General features: G+C 46.3%; 1 non-coding gene across 1 annotated transcript; it reads left to right on the top strand.

Moving 5' to 3' along the window:
- The first annotated feature begins 383 nt into the window (after positions 1-383).
- Positions 384-458, top strand: Trnat-ugu (transfer RNA threonine (anticodon UGU)). Its single transcript has one exon. It is a non-coding gene; the product is annotated as a tRNA-Thr (tRNA).
- The last annotated feature ends 11703 nt before the right edge of the window (positions 459-12161 follow it).

The following is a 12161-nucleotide window of genomic DNA, read 5'->3' as shown; positions in this document are numbered from 1 at the left end:
TTCAAACAGAATATTACGGATCGTGCGGGAACGCACTTCGTTGCTGGGCACATTTTGATACCATCCATCAGCAGTCCATGCTTCCCTGTCACAGTACGACTCAAAATGTAGCATTTTGTCATGTTATGTTAATAGAAACCTACACATGGGATATTTATATGGATATTTATAGAGTTCTGGTGATACCGGCCGTGACCTTCTTCTTCTGTGCGGAAGCACACATATTCCCTGAACTCTTACGGGACGTGGAAGAATGTCTTCCACGAGTAATGAGTGTGTTGGGGTGGGACACTACGAATGTAGAGTGTGGACGTACAAGGTGAGAATGTGAGTCTCGCGGGAGGCGTGCGCGAGATAGTCCCTGCAGTCGCACTATCATCTGTGCCCTCGGTGGCTCAGATGGAGAGAGCATCTGCCATGTAAGCAGGAGATCCCGGGTTCGAGTCCCGGTCGGGGCGCACATTTTCACCTGTCCCCGTTGATCTATATCAACGCCCGTGCGCAGCTGACGGTATTAATATAATTATAATTACATATGGGATGGTTATTCCCTATTCCGGTGGCTGCTAGTCTCCGAAATATGGTGCAAATTGACACACAATATTGGCTGCTAGTCTCCGAAATATGGTGCAAATTGACACACAATATTTCAGATAGTGGAGAATCACAATTCGTCGCTGGAAACAATGTGACGCCGTAAATCAGTAGTCCATGCTTCCTGATCACAGCACCACTCGAAATGCAGCAGTTTGTTTTGTGGTGTTAATCGAAACATATACATGGGACAGTCATTCCCTAGTTCAGGAGATGCTGGTCTCCAATCAGTGTTGCAGACTGTTGCAGAATGTTGTTCGTAGACCAATAAGACTACATGCTCTCGGATGGCCACTGGGTGAGGTTGCGCAGTGATCAGCACATTGGACTCGCGTTTAGAGGACGACGGTTCAAATCCCCATCCGGCCATCCAGATTTAGGTTTGCCATTATTTCCCTAAATCGCCGATTTCCTTCCCCATCCCTACGTAATCCAAGCTTGTGCTCGTCTCTAATTACTGCGCTGTCGACGGGGTGCTAAAATCTAACCTTCCTTCCTTTCTTCTTTTTATCGGGTCGCAAGTGCAGATGCGAACGGATTACGATATGCTAGGTGCATAACACAACGACTCTCCAATGTGGGACGAGGTCAACTGGTGCCTTGCCGACGAATGTGCTTGCCCTTACTTTCACATGCAATCTAACATGGAGGTACTGTCATAATCAGAAGCCCCACAAATCTGGATATTGCACGATTCGAAAACGTAGACCCACAATGAGGCCCCTCTGAAACTCTGTGAGTTGTTGATATCGCTGTTACGCACGAGTATACAGCACCACCGTCACCTTCACATTGATCACTCAACATTTCACACTGTTCACACCCCTTGTACATCCTCACCTGATCTGGTGAAGACACTAAACATGGGCGAGGCCAATCTAGTCTGGAGGGCGGCTCTACCTGTCGCAGATAACTGCAGCTCTACTGTTCACGTAACCGCCGATGGTTGTAAGTAAACAAAGTTGTATTTGAATACGACCATATCCTCTGGGTGCTTATTGTTTCTACCAGAGACCATATTTCAAACATACAGGGTGTTTAAAAAGCATGCCTACAAACTGAGAGAACTGACGGAAGAGTGTAACTACAACAAATTTGGTCAACGAAGCTTCTAGTCCTGGAAGTAATTCCGAGCCAATGACGACTTTGGAACGATAGAAACCGGGAGATACTTTTCAGACATCTTCACCAACACAACGAAAAAATATAGGCACTCGTGCTAATACAACATGTAAAATTATGAAATTCACGGTACTTTTTGAACACATCTTGTGCCTGTGTTAAAAACGTGCGCCTCGTCACTCACCTTCCTAAGTTTGAGTGACAAATTATACGTATTTAACGCGCAGCCATAAGGCCGCTCATTTCTCCGCTACGCTGCGCAGTGCAACATATACGTCAGGCGTTCCCAGCATCTGCTGGCCAGCATGCAGCCTTGGACACGGTTATTGGGAGGGTTTGGTACTACAAACGTCCACCCTCATCTCTTTTATAACGAATATTAACTCCACAGTTGATTGAGGTTTATTCTCACGATTATTTACCACAGAATACTGTTATGAATTTGAACAGAAAAAGAGATTTCTGACGGTTATCGACTGGTTTACTGAAAATTATCTCCCGCTGCTGTATTTCCCACTTCATACGGTTCGTAATTGTTGTAACACTCGCAGATGAAAGTGAAAATCGTCAGCTACATCTGTAATAACCTTTTAGTGCATGTTTAATATTGCCCGCTTTCGCAGCAGTCTCAGCAATGTTACTGGTTGCTTTGGCGATGAAGCATCCAAGTAGTCACTTTTCTCTCTTGCTGGTGTTTAGGTGTCATGCATAGTGGCCGACGAGTTACAGCAGTACTTAGGTTATTGTACGAGTTGCGTTCACCATCACCAACCCCCCCCCCCCCCCCTCGCTCACCATCCATACAGCTGTCCTGATTGGCTTTCTCAAACCTTCTGCAAATCACTTCAGTCTTAGCTATTCATTAAATCCACAGCCTTTATCTTTCCCATCGTTACCTATCCATAAACGTTCCCCATTTCTAATGCCGAACGAGTTGCAAAGACAGTGCACTGGCACTTGGGAGAATATCGGTCCTAATCGCCGTCCACATATTCGGATTTACTTACTGAGGTTATTAATCAATGCTCAAAAAATGTTACTGCCTACACCGCTGTCGACATCGAACCTTCAGTCATTTTCAATACCCTACTTAACTTCTTAACCGATGGCTGGGTCAGACTGCAGCAGGAGCGTGCCTCTCCTGAAGGACTCTGTGGTCAAATTTAGGGTGCTCACTGACAGTCTGTGACAACAACATGACAAATATGAGAAAAACATCCAGACGTAGGTCTTCCAGGATGGGTCATCTGGAAAAGACACGGCCAATTTCCTTTCTCACCTTTCCCCCTATGTAATCTTGTTCTACGTATTTAATGACACCAACGTCTACGGACCATTAGGCCCTAACCTGCTTTCGCCCCTTCCCACTCGGAAGAACAGCGTTTCTAACCCCTTCTTTGAGTTCTACATACTTTATGATAGAACACTTGGCATGTCATTGTAATGCCTCGACTTTTGTAGGCATATTGCATAGTCCTCACGTGGCTGAGTGGTATAAGCGTTGTATAATGTAACTACCACCGCTAGGTACTATGGATCTGAGAATGGCAATACATATTGCCGAAACTATAATCCAGTAATTGTGTTAAGACGGAAATCTTGGCAAAGAAATTAGTTTTCAAAGGAACACTACGATACAAAAATGCGGCACTCAGTTATCAAATCAGGTAGCATTATCTTTTTTTATTGTTTTAGTCCATACCTCTCATAATATGGACACTAAAGAGCTTACAATAGATTTGTCTCACAGTATCGAAGATCAACTGCTCATAGCTCTTAAGGTATGCATTTCAGAGCCCATGTATACTAGATTTTTTTGCTTCGAATGATCGTTTCTGCCACATACATGAAAATTGACCTTTCCTCGTGGGCCACCCTGTGTACTGCAGTTTTAAAGAAAATTGTAGGTTGTCATTAGTTAAAGTAACGTAGAACATAGGAAACAAGGAGAAATGTATCTCTGACACTACAGACCGCATCTTTGGTCGTAGCACCCAGCACTACCGTGGAATTTTAACTGTCAAATACGATACCTGGTGGACGCATGGTGTAAATTACGTACGCGGATGACATGGATTAGTCAGTAATTATTATAAGAACTGGTAAAGAGTACATAAATCAGTCGCGTATTCAGTCGCGTATAACGTTTATTTGCAGCAAACATTATTTGTGACTGATCGCTGTACTCGTTACCACTTCAAATTAATGCAGTCGCTGTGCAAGTCTGTTTCCACATGAAATCAAACCCGATAAGCAATTATTAGAGCAAGTTACGTGTGTACAAGAAGTTGAGAGAACACATTCTTCGACACCCCTGTCTCATACAATGTTCTCGATCTAGCGAACTGCTATGTTCCTTTGTATAAAGTATGGTTGACATGAGGACAGTGTGATCTTAAAACTATCGAAGCACTGACGCACTTCGTGGTGAGGAGGTAGGAAAAGCTACAGTTATTTGAAACACATTTGTTTCATAAATTTATTTTTAACAAAATTTGTTCCTAGTCGACCTGGTTTTTAATCAATTCATGTTGTTGCAGTTATCGATTGAAAATGGCATAACAAGCCCGAATCGCGATCGTGGTGAATAAATGAATTTAATAGTACGAGGGTGAGTCAAATGAGAATCTTAAATATTTTTTTTAATGTTATTTATTGTGCAGAAGTGGTTGAAAGCTGTATCACTTTTCAACATAATCTCACCTATGCTCAGTGCAAGTCCTCCAGCGCTTACAAAGTACACAAAATTCCTTTAGAAAAAAAAATCTTTTGATAGTACGCGCAACCACTCATGCACCGCGTGGCGTACCTCTTCATCAGAACGGAACTTCTTTCCTCTCATTACGCCTTTGAGTGGTCCAGACATATGGAAATCACTTGGGGCAAGGTCTGGGTTGCTCGCTCTCTTCGTTTCCAGTTAGTGGAAGTGAACCCAGGTTTCGTTCCCAGTAACAATTCTTGCAAGTAAGCCATCACCATCCAGTTCAAATCGCCGAAGAAGTTCTTCACAAGCATCAACACGTCGTTCTCTCATTTCAGGAGTCAACTGCCGTGGCATCAGTCTTGCAGACACTTAGTGAAATTGGAGAACGTCATGCACAATGTGGTGTGCTGACCCATGACTAATCTGTAAACATGCTGCAATATCATTCAGTGTGACTCGGCGGTTTTGTTTCACTATGGCTTCGACTGCTGCAATGTTCTGTGGTCACAACTCGTTGTGCCTGACCTGGACAAGGAGCTCTTCCACTGAAGTCACACGATTTGCGAACTTCCTACTCCATTCGTAGACTTGCTGCTGTGACAAACATGCATCGCCGTACTGAACCTTCATTCGTCGATGAATTTCAATAGGTTTCACATCTTCACTACGCAAAAACCGAATAACAGAACGCTGTTCTTCCCTGGTGCAAGTCACAAGTGGGGCGGCCATCTTTATACTGATATTGCGACGGTATGTGTGCATCTGCACTATGCTGCCACCTACAGGCCATTCTGCACGCTGTTTGTAGCGCGCTTACCAACTTACAGGATAACGGCGCGAAATTTCGATTTGTTATTACAAATTTAAGGTTTTCATTTGACTCACCACTACAATTTATTCCGTTGCAACATTTTCTGCTGTTCTATCCGTCTACTAACTTTAGTATTTCGTTCCCTTACCGAAATTCATCAGCATCGCCACATTTAATTTCATTACCTTTTTTTTTTACATTTGGTCATGCCTGTCTTACAATCTTTTTGTAAAACACATGTCTCCATCTGATATGAAAGAAGCTTACGAGTCTTCCCTGCCGTGTCACGCAAGACGTTCGCCCGTATATTCCTCAAAGCTTCCCACTGCCGTGACAGACACATCCATTCCCAGCGCGAGTGCGGCAAGCCAACTTGTACCGCATCTTCAGCACGAATACACCCTAAATCGCTCTACTGTCGGCTTTGAAACGGTACGCGAGGACATATTTGTTTTTCGTAGCCGACAAACATCATTTTTTTCTCCAGCTTGCGGGGGCCATCATTTGCGTCTCGGGTAGGTGTTCTCAGTTCCGTTCCAGGTGGCAGAAACCAAAGAGCGCTCGCGCACGCGTACAAGAACACACACACACACACACACACACACAACTCGAATAAGTCTTATTACCGGAATGCGAATTTTGTGTTTGCTTATCGGGCGTAACTGTTTAATAAACGGCGCGCGAGGAAGAGCAACCACTCTGTTTGCTTCTTTCTTTTATGCCCCGCTACCTCTCGTCGTCCGTTCGCATTTCCGGGAATAACGCGAGGAAAGAATTCAGAGAGGGGGCGAAGAGGCGATAACCCAGTGGGAAAAGGAGAAAGCGATTGGGCGTTCCTGTTGCTAGGACGATTACATAGGAACGATACAGCGCGCGCGCGCGCGCTTGTGTGTGTGTGTGTGTGTGTGTGTGTGTGTGTGTGTGCGCGCGCGCGCGCGCGCGTGCACGCGCTTGTGTGTGGTTGTGTGGTATACAGAGAGATTGAAAAAGAGAGGGAGGGAAGGAGAGAGAGAGAGAGAGAGAGAGAGAGAGAGAGAGAGAGACCGACCGACAGCTGATCCGCTTCCAGGAGTAAATAATTTTCCCGGCCCGCTTACGCCCAGCGACCTTCTCAGAATACGCGCCTCTGGAGTTGTGTGGGGGCCGAGCTGAATACTTTTTTCTTTGATTCGCGGTCGTGGGCTCTTCTGCTGTTGCTGCTGCTGCTGCCACGGCGTCGTAATTGAGCATGGCGGAAAATTTTAACGGGGCTTAGGTTTTGCCTTTGTTTGATCTCTTTCTTTCGCCGCTTCCCCTTCCGCTCCCTCCTTCTATTCCCCTCTCCCTCCCTCCGTCCAGCTTTCTCCTCCCTTTCCCCGTTGCCAGAATACTCTCCCTCTCTCTCTCTTTTCTCCTCGCCGGCCCGCGTCGCAGTTGCGTTGAAGAGCCGTGTAACAGCGGCGGTTAAAAAAAAAAGAAAGTGAGGATACGTTCGTCGCTGGCTGGCTCTTCATTTGTTTTAGTGCTGACTGCAGCAACGTCTCGTTAAGGGCGTCGCGCGAACACGGCCGCAAGCGCGCGCGCGCAGCTTTCCTTTTTGTTTTTTAACTCTTAGTGTGTGTGTGTGTACCTCACGTTTTAATGAGGTGCAGACTCCTTTTACTATTATTTTTATGCCAGACTTACGAGTCGGATATAAAGAGTGAAGGGAAGTAGCAAAAACTCTGCGACGAAAGGGTATCGCACCGGGGTGCCGGCGTTTGCTGCCCTGTCGCTTGAGTGGCCGCCGGTATTTGGATTACAGAGACGGGGACGGGAAAGGGGGGGAGGGGATAAGGGGGTGGGGCGCGTTGAGCCGGCGACAGCGGCAGAGATTTCGTCCGCACAGAATGCCAAACTCGCCTGGGGTGCGGGGGCGTAGGACGCGCACTGAATGACGGAGCAGGTATCGCGTCCCGGTATAAAAACACCGCACTGATTCCGAATATGCGCTGTCGTCGTCAAGCTTATCATTTGTCACTTTAGCATCTAGATGATTCAAACAGAAATAGCAAATTTAAATTTTTTTCAACAGGCGAGCTATAAAAGACAGAAACACATTGAACCATTCACTAGGTAGAGGAACGTTCGAAGTTTTATATTCAGGCAGACAGTATACCATACACTCAACGTGAGCACCATGTGTTGCTCGAGAAACATGGAAGCAGTTGTCAGTTTCTGCTTATTGCACACACGAATCAGCAGGTCCCTGTTTATTGAATCGACAGTTTAAACAGTTCGACTTCGCTGCCCGCTGCTCGTAGGTGGGACAAAGACGTTGTCTTTTATGTACCCTCACAGAAAAAATCGCAAGGTATGAGGTCTGGTGACCTGGAAAGCCAAAAGCAATGAACAAGATCTCTTTGTTGTGGGATGGTGTTATCAAGAGATCGCCGCACCGGGAGGTGAAAATGGGGCGGGGCGCCGTCATGAATAAAAATAAAAAAAAAATGGCTCTGAGCACTATGGGACTCAACATCTTAGGTCATAAGTCCCCTAGAACTTAGAACTACTTAAACCTAACTAACCTAAGGACATCACACACACCCATGCCCGAGGCAGGATTCGAACCTGCGACCGTAGCAGTCCCGCGGTTCCGGACTGCAGCGCCAGAACCGCACGGGCATAAATATCAAATCATTGGAATCTTCGAGAGGCCGAGGAAATAACCAGTTTGCAGTATTTCCAGGAATGACATTATTGTCACAGTTTCTTCTGCAAGAAAGAAATGCCCTAAACTTCGTGAACAGAAACGGTACAAAACACATTCGGATTCGGTGAGTCTCTTTCATGTTCGACGACGGCACCAGGATTTTGTGATACCCAAATTCTTACATTAGGGCGGTTTACTGTACCCGAAAGGCGAAACATCAGTTCATCCGGAAAGGTGAGACGTTGAGAAGAAGTTTCATCTGCCATATCCAGGAGAAGTGAAATGCAAAATTTGAACCTTCTATTATGGTCGCCGGGGCGTAATTGCTGCGGTAAGTGCAACTTGTAGGACTTCATGTGCAGGCGTCGTTTCCGAACACAACTCACCGTCGTGTGAGGAAGCTGGCCCATCTTGTGGGCTTCCGAGGGCTCCGTGTGAACGCATCTCGGAAATGCCCGACATTTTCATTAGACGTGCGTGGCCGACCACTGCTCTTCTCTCTGCATATGCAACTCTCTTCCAACAATTTTTTGCGCCAGTGCAGAGGTGGCTCCTTGCCGAATCGACGGCTGAATGCACTTTGCAGCTGCACGTTGACTGACTTCGCTCAAATTCCAACTTACAAAATAATTTCTCTTGTGGTGTAGTCGCCATTTTGCTACAAATGAACAACAGTGCAATACTGTGCCAATACTTTGAACCTTCCTCCATCCGTTGACATACGAAATGGGCTTTTATCTTTTATACACAGACGAGCTAACGAAACTGGTATTCAAATAAAGAGATACGCAAACAGGCAGAATACGGCGCCGCGTTGAGCAACGCCTATATAAGACAACAAGAGTCTGGCGCAGTTGTTATACCGGTTGCTGCCGCTACAACGGCAGGTTACCAAGATTTAAGTGAGTTTGGAAGTGGTGTTATCGTCGGCGCACGAGCGATGGGACACCGCATCTCCGAGGTAGCGATGAAGTGGGAATTTTCCCGGACAATCATTTCACGAGTGTGCCGTGAATATCAAGAATCCGATAAAACATCAAATCTTCGACATCGCCGCGGCCGGGAAAAGATTCTGCAAGAACGGGACCAACGACGACCGACGAGAATCGTTCAACGTGACAGGCGTGCAGCCCTTCCGCAAATTTCTGCAGATTTCAATGCTGGGCCAGCAACAAGTGTCAGCGTACAAACCATTCAACGAAACAATATCGACATGGTCTTGCAGAGCCGAAGACCAACTCTTGTACCCTTGATGACTGCGCGACACCAACCTTTACGCCTCACCTGGGCCCGTCAGCACTGACATTGGACTGTTGATTACTGGAAACATGATGCCAGTTCAAACGAGTCTCGTTTCATATTGTATCGATCAGATGGACGCGTACGGGTATGGAGACAACCTCATGAATCTATGGAACCTGGGTGTCAACAGGAGAGTGTTCAAGCTGCTGGCGGCTCTGTAATGGTGTGGGGCGTGTGCAGTTGGAGTGATACCGGACCCCTGATACGTCTAGATACGACTCTTACAGGTGACACGTACGTAAATATCCCTGTCTGAACACCTGCATCCATTCATGTCCAGTGTGCATTCCGATGGACTTGGACAATTCCAGCAGGACAATGCGACACCACACAAGTCCAGAATTGCTACAGAGCCGTTTCAGTTTAAACACTTCCGCTGGCTCCCGAACTCCTCAGACATGAACATTATTGAGCATATCCGGGATGCCTTGCAACGTGCTGTTCAGTAGAGGTCTCCACCCCCTCGTACTCTTGCGGACTTACGGACAGCTCTGCAGGATTCATGGTGTCAGTCCCCTCCAACACTACTTCAGACATTAGTCGAGTCTATGCCACCTCATGTTGCGTCACTTCTGCGTGCAGGCGTACCAGCTTGTTTGACTCTTCATTGTAGCTTGTCTGTAGTAAACAATTGAAATCTGTTCTTTCTTTTTCAATCACTCGGGGCTTCGCACATGTGGCACGAAGTGTCTAGAAGCGGGCGACTTGTTTCACTTACGATAGTAAACTGTATACACAAGCTTCCATCGTGAATCAGTCTATCTGTAAATAAAAACCGTATCAAGTAGCTACTGAGATTAGACGCCTCATACAGACAGAAAAAGGTTCCTGGGGATTGTACTTTACCATATTTGTAGAATATTAAGATAAATGTACAGATTCTGGCAATAATAATTTCGTATAGGTCAGTGGTCTGGTGCAATTGGATACCACTTCGGCGACTTGCGTGTCACTGGACTATTCTAGTTATCCAGTGGGTGAATAGATCCGTACGGTTTAGTGTGGAATCTGTGCCGCATGTCGTTTTTGGTGGACTTCCACAAGAACGGCGCATGCTAATTGAAATGGCAGACTAAAAAAAATCTGTGGTACGTCCGGGATTCGATCCCGGCACCTTCCACTTGAGGAATACGCGGTTTTTTTGTTGTTACCAATAAATGAATATTTAAAGTCAGTCCAAATACGTGTGAGGAAATGCTTGTAGTGAAATGCAGAGAGCAGATCGATGCTGACATTGGTTCTGGTCAAGCTTCGCAATTCCCTCTAGTTGTTGTGGCAATTATTTAGTTCACTGTATTTCCACCAGGTGCCTCCTGGAGATCTTTACTTGCTTTCATTTGTAGTGAAGTACGGAGGGTTGGTGTTACGGTATGAGGCGGAGTGTTTTCCTTGACTAGGATGTGGTCCCCTCATATCGTTTAAGAAAACAGTAAATGTGAAAGGATATAAACACATTTTACGTCATTGTGTACTGCGTACCACGGGGAAGCAGTTTGGAGACGATGACTGTATCAGCACGACCATCATTAAGCAGTATCGCTGAGGGAAGGGCTTCTGGGCAATAACGTTTCCGAAATGGACTGGTCTTTCAATACTCCCGATCTGAACCCAATAGAACACCTTTTACGAGGTGCATTCAAGTTCTAAGGCCTCCGATTTTTTTTCTCCGGACTGGAAAAGGATAGAAACATGCGCATTGTTTTAAAATGAGGCCGCGTTCATTGTCAATACGTCCCAGAGATGGCAGCACCGTACGGCAGATGGAATTTCACCGCCAGCGGCGAGAATGAGAACTGTTTTAAATAATTAAAATGGCGACGTTTTCCTTACTTGAACAGCGTGCAATCATTCGTTTTCTGAATTTGCGTGGTGTGAAACCAATTGAAATTCATGGACAGTTGAAGGAGACATGTGGTGATGGAGTTATGGACGTGTCGAAAGTGCGTTCGTGGGTGCGACAGTTTAATGAAGGCAGAACATCGTGTGACAACAAACCGAAACAACCTCGGGCTCGCACAAGCCGGTCTGACGACACGATCGAAAAAGTGGAGAGAATTGTTTTGGGTGATCGCCGAATGACTGTTGAACAGATCGCCTCCAGAGTTGGCATTTCTGTGGCTTCTGTGCACACAATCCTGCATGACGACCTGAAAATGCGAAAAGTGTCATCCAGGTGGGTGCCACGAATGCTGACGGACGACCACACGGCTGCCCGTGTGGCATGTTGCCGAGCAATGTTGACGCGCAACGACAGCACGAATGGGACTTTCTTTTCGTCGTTTGTGACAATGGATGAGACGTGGATACCATTTTTGAATCCAGAAACAAAGCGCCAGTCAGCTCAATGGAAGCACACAGATTCACCGCCACCAAAAAAATTTCGGGTAACCGCCAGTGCTGAAAAAATGATGGGGTCCATGTTCTGGGACAGCGAGGGCGTAATCCTTACCCATTGCGTTCCAAAGGGCACTACGGTAACAGGTGCATCCTACGAAAATGTTTTGAAGAACAAATTCCTTCCTGCACTGCAACAAAAACGTCCGGGAAGGGCTGCGCGTGTGCTGTTTCACCGAGACAACGCACCCGCACATCGAGCTAACGTTACGCAACAGTTTTTTCGTGATAACAACTCTGAAGTGATTCCTCATGCTCCCTACTCACCTGACCTAGCTCCTAGTGACTTTTGGCTTTTTCCGACAATGAAAGACACTCTCCGTGGCCGCACATTCACCAGCCGTGCTGCTATTGCCTCAGCGATTTTCCAGTGGTCAAAACAGACTCCTAAAGAAGCCTTCGCCGCTGCCACGGAATCATGGCGTCAGCGTTGTGAAAAATGTGTACGTCTGCAGGGCGATTACGTCGAGAAGTAACGCCAGTTTCATCGATTTCGGGTGAGTAGTTAATTAGAAAAAAAAAATCGGAGGCCTTAGAACTTGAATGCACCTCGTAGATGAGTC

The sequence above is a fragment of the Schistocerca nitens genome, chromosome 8 (genome assembly GCF_023898315.1).
Source record: "Schistocerca nitens isolate TAMUIC-IGC-003100 chromosome 8, iqSchNite1.1, whole genome shotgun sequence".
NCBI classification, from domain to species: Eukaryota; Metazoa; Arthropoda; class Insecta; order Orthoptera; family Acrididae; genus Schistocerca; species Schistocerca nitens.
This window is presented reverse-complemented; position numbering and strand designations above follow the sequence as displayed.